This window comes from Micromys minutus (genome assembly GCF_963924665.1).
Source record: "Micromys minutus genome assembly, chromosome: 2".
Lineage (NCBI taxonomy): Eukaryota > Metazoa > Chordata > Mammalia > Rodentia > Muridae > Micromys > Micromys minutus.
The window spans coordinates 7,216,604-7,225,569 of NC_137971.1; positions in this window are offsets into that span (position 1 = coordinate 7,216,604).

Here is an 8,966-nt window from a genome sequence, read left to right on the forward strand (position 1 = left end):
TAGACCTCCTGACTCTGCCTCCTGAATGTTGGGAACACAGGCATTTGCCACAAAACCTGCGATTAGTTAAACCCTGGAATGCAGAACCTGCAGTAAGATGGGGGCAATTATATTTGGACAGAAATGTCCCTGCAGTAGGAAAAAAAAAAAAAGAAAGAAAAGAAAGAAAGAGAAAGGTTCAGGTTGCTGCTGCAGAGAGAAATGACAAGATCCAGGATTGGTCTTTTGTGGGCTTAGTGCTAGAGTGCGTAGCAATACACTCACCTGAAGTTTCTGGGAGGCTGTTTGCCAGGCGGGATTACCAGTTCTTCAGCCCGCTTGTCATACGGAATCAGCCCCATTTACAGTGGGAGCTTCTGGGCGTTGCAGGTGAGGTGAACTCACGGTACAGGGATGTACAGGCCACGGTACCTCGTCTTAAATGCTGATGCTCCGGAGGAAGACTGAGAGATGTGAGCTAATGGGAAGAAAAAGCACGCGGCATGAGGCAGCACGAGCAGCGAGGACGCATTCTTAAAGTATTTCTAAGTATGTATCCTTATGTGTGTCTGTCTAAGGCAGAAGAGGGTGTTAGGGCTGCTGGAGCTGGAGGTACCGGTGAGTCACCTGATGTGATTCCTGAAGCTGACCTTGGGTCCTCCGCAAGGACAACATGCATTCTTAACCACCGAGCCATCTCTTCAGTCCTGAGATCCCATTTGTAAGAAAAACAATACATTTGAAAAGTCCGGAAAGACATATAATCAAAGGCTTCTCTAGCTGATGGGGTTAGAAGAGACGGCAATGATTTTCCTCTGGCTTACCAAATATTCTCCAGTTTAATACTAACGTGATAAATGCAAATTATTGTGGTAGGCCATGTTGGGAACACTGATTCTCGGTTGAGACCGTAGAAGCCTCAGGAACCGTGAGTGAGACGGTAGGTAGCTTCCTGGACTCCCGTGAATCAGGGACCCCTGCTGTAAGTACCACACTGCCCCTTTGGGTACTGGCCACACCTCAAGTCTCTTCCGCACAGGTAGACTTGACTGCAGGTTATGTAAGTCAGAAGCAGGACCACTCCCCAAATATGTAGACAAGGTCTTCTCAAGCCAAGCCAATGGAAGTATTGGTTGTCAGACTCAGAACCATTTCAAAACTGTATATACAGGAGCTTGGGTTGAAAGTAGAAAGACGCATGTAAGAATCATTCCTCTGCCTGAAATCCTTTGTTCTGAGAGCTGATAACACCTCAGATTGGGAAGAGATTTTTCTCTCCTGAAGATTCTTGCATCCAGTGCTGAAGCCTCTTGCTAGCTCAGTTCAGCCTGCCTGGCGCCCCGTGGCTGTAGCGGAAACACTCCCCTGCCAAACCCAGCAGCCGAGAGTGAAGCCAGTCTAAGCTGCGACTGAGCTTGGTCTCCTCCCTGTTCGCCTGAACTCACACACGCCAGCCAGACCCAGCGGCAGAGGTGGTAAAGGCTGCCCCTATCTCTATCCAGGGAGCTGTGTGGGATTTCTGGCAGCAGGTCCCACAAATTGTCTGTAAAAATAATTAAGAGGAATACTATTTATGCTTGCTTTGTGTCTACATCTTCCTGTCTGCTGTCTTGCTTATTCTTACAAGAGCAGGGAGAAGTTACTAGGCTCACTCTACTGTATGGTTGGAGACACCAAGTAATTCGCCTACAATGACATAGTCCACAGGGGCCAGAGCTAACCATTTCCAGCTAAGACCAAACTACCTTCTTCTAACGAATTCCCAGGCTCCCTGTGATTTGTTCTAGGCAACTTTTTAGCAGGGGCATGGAGATGGTTTGAGACAGTCTTACACTGTAGCCCTGGTTGTCCTTGAGCTGAGTATGTAGTCCAGGCTGCCCTGGAACTCACAGCAATCCTGCCTCTGTCTCCCTACAGGTGTGAATCAGCAGTCTTTCTGAATACTGCCTCCCTCTCAGGAAAGAGGACAATTCTGTGACAGTCATCTTGTGGCTCATGGACTTGAGCATCGGTCTTGGAAACCAACGTGCCTGTTTTCCTGTTTCGTTGTTCCTGTTCTTATTGACAAATCAGAATAAACTAGTCTCTTGAAAGTAGATCAGGGACAGGGGAGCTGGTGCCCTAGGATAGCACCAGACCTGGGGGACAAACTTGTAGGCTCTGACTGGCTGTCCTAGCTGCTTTCCTATCAGCTTCCTCCATCCTGACTCCTAGAACACAGGTCATTAGAAAAAAAGCCTTCTCTTCTGTAAATACCAGCACCAGTGACCTGCCCCACTTCTCCAGCATATGATAAGCTATGGCCCTGAGAGAGAAACATTGGATTCCGCTGGGAAGTAACCCAAAGGAGAGACATGCTAGGCTAGAGTTGGCACACACACCACTTTGTACAGTGTTTGGCACAGAATCACCAACGTGGGATGACTTCATCCCTGGCCACAGAAATCAGCCAGGTAACTGGGGGACCATAATGGCCCAGGGCTATGGAGGAAGGGTCAAGGGAGCTTCAACCCTGGATACCTCAAACATAAGACAGGAGTCAGCTACTTCCTCTCTCCCAATCTGACACCACAAAGCTACCTTCTCCACCACCAACCCTGGCAGGAATCCATCACCCTGACAATTATCAGACTCCACTCCCCGTTGGCCTTATAAGCCCCCCCCCCAGAGCCTAGGGTCCCTGAGCATACAGATAAAGCAACTTCTAACACCCCTGCCCTGGCCAATAGTATCCAATCACATAAACCTTGTCCCAGAGACCCTGACGACCTCCCATGGGCATTAATAGCTGTTTCTCCCCACTAATAAACAATCCAATTCTCCAAAGCTGCTTCTTGAGTGTGTTAATTACCCTAATACTCACTGCCTACCAACATCCTAGGCTGCACTCTTGGAACATATACAGACCAGGCTGGCCTTCTGCCTCCAGAGTACTAATGGGGTTATAGGTGTCTAACACCATGCACAACTTTAAAAAGAATCTTTAAAGAAAACACCATACAGCAAAATTAAAATGTTCCTTCCTGTATTCAAGCCTACACATTTACACACAGAGACACAGACGTATGCACACTCGCACACACTCATGCAGATGTCACTCCAACCAGGATGCAGAACATCCATGGGACTTAAAAAAAAACTTTATTTTTATCTTATGTACACTGGTGTTTTACTTGCATGTATGTCTATGCGAGGGTGTCAGCCTGGAGCTGGAGTTACAGATGGTTGTGAGCCGCCATGTGGGTGCTGGGAATTGAACTTGGGTCCTCTGGAAGAGCAGCCAGTGCTCTTAACCATTGAGCCATCTTTCTAGCAGCACCCCCTCCCTTAGAGACAGAGTTTCTCTGTGTAGCCCTGGCTGTCCTGAAACTTGCTCTGTAGACCAGGCTGGCCTCGAACTCAAAGAGCTCTGCCTGCCTCTGCCTCCCAAGTGCCGGGATTAAAGGCGCGAGCCACCACTGCCTGGTGCCATGGGACTTTTAATTTATACTTGTATACTAAGGAAGTTGAGGAGAAGGGAGTTTGAGTAATGACCCAGGACAGAGGAACTGAATTCTGTTAGAGAGAGAGAGAGAGAGAGAGAGAGAGAGAGAGAGAGAGAGAGAGAGAATGCATGATGTACAGTTTATGTATAGCGAGGAACAGAGGCGTACTTCTTTATGGAGTCAGCTCTCCTCTTCCTCCTTTCTAGGAGTTCCAGGATGGAGCTCGTCAGTGAACTAGTGCCAATGACCACTTCTAGCCACCGAGCCATCTAACCGACCCCAGCACTGAGCCTTGAAGTGAAGCACTCTGCTTCCTCATGGATGGTCAGCATCTCCGCTTCAGTGCTGTCTGCTCTGGAGACGCCAGGGGAGCCTTCAAGAGCGAGGAGTAGCTCCAGCCTGCAGTCCCGGGACCTTGGCTACATATAGAACTCTAGACCAGCCTGGACTACAAGAGATAATGAAATATCTCTTCCCCCTTTAATAACTCACGGTCATTTTGAGACTGACTGTCAATTCATGCACCACCCCCCAAAATTATCTTTTTGCTGATTCTTCTTGGGAAAATTTATTTTCATCGAAAGTAAACATGTGTGTGTATGTGAATTAATATGTGTCTGTGAGAGTATATGTGTGAGTGTGTGTAGGTATGTGAGAATATGTATGTAAAAGAGATTGTGCCTGTGAGAGTGCTGTGTGTTTACATGTGTATATATGGTGCATGTATGGTGTGTATGTTTGTAGTGTGTGTATGTATGGACGTGTATATGGTGCACATGTATGTGTGTGGTACCTGTGTGTGGGGTTGCATATATGTGTGTGATTATGTGTGTGTGGCTGGTCTTTACTACTTTGTAGGTTCTTCTTTTTCCCATCCTTTATCTCCCTGATTTTATCCCCTATCACTAGATAGGAGAGAAAGAAAGATAGAAGGGGGGAGAGAGAGAGGGAGGGAGGGAGAGAGAGGGAGGGAGGGAGAGAGGGAGAAAGGGTGAGAAAGAGGGAGGGAGAGAGAGGGAGGGAGGGAGAGAGGGAGAGAGGGTGAGAAAGAGGGAGGGAGGGAGAGAGAGAGAGAGAGAGAGAGAGAGAGAGATCTCGGAATCTGATTTCTTTCTTCTTTTTTCTTCTTTGAGCACAACTACTAAACAAACTCTTAACAAACCCCTCTGAACAACCAACAACCTCTGTTCCTACCTATCAGGGCTCTAGTATTTATATATAACTCTGAAAATTCCGAGAATCCCAAACATCACACAATCGCAGAAACTGTCTAGAGCCGGCAAAACCAGCCCCTGCTAGAGCACTAGGCAAATCATAATCAGCTGTTATGGGTCCACATTCGAAGAACCCTATTCCCACACTTTGAATTAAAACAAAAATATATTCTCATAATATTTCTGTATTTTTAAAGAAACCAAAATTCCAAAATCGCCACTAGATTTCCTCCTTCCATTTTAAGCCATTAATTGTGGTGTCTGTAGCAGGAAATTATAAACAAAGACATTTTCAATGTACCAAGTGTTTTTCAGGTCAGTGACCACTGTTTTCAGGAGACCTCTCCTGCTCAAGTCTCATCTTTATAATCTTTTCAATCCTGTGGAAATACAAAAAGATCCATGTCCAGAACACATTCTGGTGTTAACTTATTTTTATACTATATAGGGTGATTTCATTCTACAGGTTTTTTTTCCGCTATAAGTTGGTGTTGTCTCTTAGCATCAGTTCCTTGACTGAAATGGTTTGTAATTTTTGCTGTGGGGCACAAGCCACGCCCCCAAGTCTGTTTTCTAATGATAACCTTGAATACATCTTTTGGACTGACACTCATTGGTCCAGTAGCAACCGCATCACCTGCACACCCCTGGAAGCCTATGCCTCCTTTCTGGTTTATATTTCAAAAAAAAAAAATTGCCCTTAGAGACGCTTGTTCAACATGTAACCATGCTTCCCACAATTAAGCACCGGGCATTTTAAGATCTGAGACCTTTAGAGTCCGGGTCACAGTCTTTGTTAATGACTGTATTTCCTGTAATTGAAGCGCCAGGCATTTTGATATTGGAGGCCTCTAGCTACAGCTTGAGCTATATGATATTTGCATGGTACACATTAGAGCCAATATGGGCCGTTACCCCGTACACTTCTCCGAAGAGCCCTCGAGCCTTTAATGGTCTAAGCGCTCTTTACATTCAGTATTCGAATTTTCATACGACAAGGTCTCTCTCAACACCTGCCTTGAGTCAGAGTCGGATATGGTTTTGTTCTCCGCTGAGACTAATCTTAAAAAAACAAGTCAGAGACGGCATCTCTGGAGCCTTGTCTAACCTTTGGAAACGATGTGGACCTCTTTCCTGGACTCCTCAATTTTGTCCCAAGCTCTCAAAGCCAGTAAGCTACATGGTTCTATCATAGTCGTCGAATTGAATCTGCCCTTGTGTATGGAGTACGGTCCTCCGCCCGGCAACCGGGCTGTTACTCTGTTCATTCCCACTGCTGTTACTTGAAGCTTCCTCCCTCCCCCTGCAAACCAGCCTCCAGGGCAGGAGCACCATCTCTTCCTGTGCTGTCCGACGCCTGGGAAAGCCGATGATCTCTCAGAACCCTGTTTTCTGAAACGGGTTGTTGCATCAAACTGTGCTCCCACCCTTTCGGCCCTTCTCTGACAGCCCTCCTGCACGGTTCCTTTCCCTCGGCCCTCCCACTGTCTTATTTGGTCATTGGGACCGGGCCTTTTTGTTCTTCTCCTTTCTGGTGCTCTTCATCTCCCCGGAGCCTCCACAGCCACCCACAGCCTCTCCAGGTACGTGGCCAGTTCGGCACGCTTTGAGACACAGAGAGCAGTGTCCCCGTCTGTTTTCTCGATTCAGACATTTGTTTGTTCGTTCGTTCGTTTCCCTCCAATTCCACCTGCATGTTTTTCAACTGCATGGCCATTCTTCCAACCTTTTGAAACAGATATATGAAGAAGAAATGAAAGTGAGTGAGAGAGAGACAGAGACAGAGACAGAGAGGGACAGAGAGAGAGAGAGAGAGAGAGAGAGCACTAGTGGCCACAATAAACTTTTTGTGGCATCTTAAAAGAAGATACTGATTCCTTCATCCCCTACTATCTCCTCTATGGCATTTGAAATCAGATTTCCCATTTCTACCCATAACTGTTGAGCCCCACTTTAAGACACCATTTATTGTTACTTTGTAGGTTCTTCTTTTTCTCACCCTTTATTCCCCTGGCTTCACCCCCCCCCCCTCCATCACTAGATGGAGAAAGAAAGGGAGAGGGAGATCTCAATCTAATTCCTTTCTTCTTGTTCCTTCTTTGAGCATAACTACTAACAAACTACAACCAACAGCCCTGAAAAACGAACAGCCCCCAATCCCACCTTTTAGGATTGCAGCATTTATACAATTCTCTGGAAATTCCCAGAATTCCAAACATCACACAATCATCCCAGCTACCCGCAGCCGGTAATCAAATCACAGCCAGCTGCTGAGACAGTGCCAAGCGGCTCCGTATCCCCACACCTGAGACGAAAAGAAAAACACAGTCTTACAATATCTTCGTGTTTCTAAAGAAACCAAAACTTTCAAAATTGTCATTAGGTATGTGTATATATGGTGTGTGTGGTGCATGTGTGTGTGTGATGTGAGTAGGGGAGTACATGTGAGAGGTGTTCATGTGTGCATTGTTGTGTGTGTGGTGTATGTGTGTTTATGGTATATTTGGTGTTCGTGTGTGTATGTGGGGGGGTCTGTGTGAGTACAGTGGGTTTGGTGTGTGTGTATGTGTGTCTATTTATGAAGTGCATGTGTATGTACCACCACCTCCAGCTGTTTTTAGGATTTAGATAGTTTCCTTTTGTCCTTGAGGGTGATTCTGAGGCAGGAACTACCTTAACTTAGAATTTTAAGAGTTCCACACTGGGTGAGGTGCCACAGCCTGTAATCCCAGTACTTTGGGAGGGCAGGCAGGAGGATCGGAAGGAGTTTAAAGTCATCTACAGTTACAGAATGTGTTTAGGGCTAGCCTGGGCTATAGGAAACCCTGTCTCAAAACATCAAAAGGACTTCTGAAGAGTTCAGTATAGCATAGTGGTCCGAGAGTCTCCCTGATCCTAAACAGCCAGGGGAAGTCTCCTTCTCAGCCGACCCTCAACTGGCTCATGGCTCCATTGTCAGGGTGGTTCTTAGAAAAGAACTGGGGGCTTCCCCCAGACACACACACTCCTCTGGCATCTGTCTTCCTACGCATGTCCTGACACATGTTCTTGAGACCAGAGGACTCAGTGAGTAAACACCGTGAGGAACCCACAGTCAGAGGCTACCTTCTTTACCTCATGGCTGAGGTTGTCCCCACCAGCCTTCCGGGATGAACAGGGTAGTGGAATGGCACCAAGCTGAAAGTCTGTGTCCCAGCCTCCAGGATGAGACGATAGAAGGTAGAAGGGATGACTAGATCTCCAGACCCACCAGACATTATAATCACTGTGGTACATCTTTCTAAGTGACAAAGTCGGGGCACTGGAGAACCGGAGATGTTAAATGGAACAGGAAGTGGTCACTGTGATTCAACTATGAAGCTTTTCCTGTAGGGTCACCATTGAGAGTGACACAGTCTTCGGGGAAACTCACTGTGTGGAGACTGGAGAGGATCGGGAAGCTTGGCAGCAAACCTAGGAAGGAGTGCAGCCTCCTACTACGTGGGCATCTCCAAGACTCTGAGGCTAGCCTCAGCCAGTCTCAGCCATGGAGAAGAATAGTCCCTAAAAGGCGGACTCTCACTGCTTTCCTGAATTGCAGACCTTATGACAGAGAGCTACTGTTGGAACACGTCACTCGGCTTCTCCAGGTTTCTATTTTTAGCATAAGGAATACCAAGTCTGTAGCTACTAATGGGATTGTCGTGAAAATCAAATAATGCTCATAGGCATGCATACACACGGGGACCCCCAAAATAAAAGATCTGGGGTGGGTGGGAACAGTACACAGTGGTAATTACGGTGTTACAAGCTGGGGCTGTCAGAGTGGAGACCTTAGTCTTTCACCTGCTTCCAGAGGAAAAACAATCTCAAGTATTAAAAGGCTCACAATGTCCCCGAGGTGTTGTAGAAATTGTTAATCCAATCCGAGATTTCTACCCCATCTTTGACCATTTGGTTCCTAGATAAAAGACACACGGCTTTTATTATTTACAATAAGCCTTAATCAGCAGTAGAGTTGGGTAAATATCTATCCCCTGTGTTATTAGAACCTACTTTCCTATTGATAACCCCGAGTTATTACTACGGTTCATCTGGGATGCTCTTAACTCAAATTGGCCTGCCCTCTCAGGGCCATGCTTTCTCCACGGTGTCTCTCTCTTCTTCCTTCACCTTCTTCTCCCCCTTATGGTTCTTCTCCAAACCCCAAGCTCAGGAATTATAAACCCTGCCCATGTCTCTTCTGCCCAGTTATTGGCTGTTGGTATTTTCATTCACCAATCAGAAATAACTTGGGCAGGGTCACAAA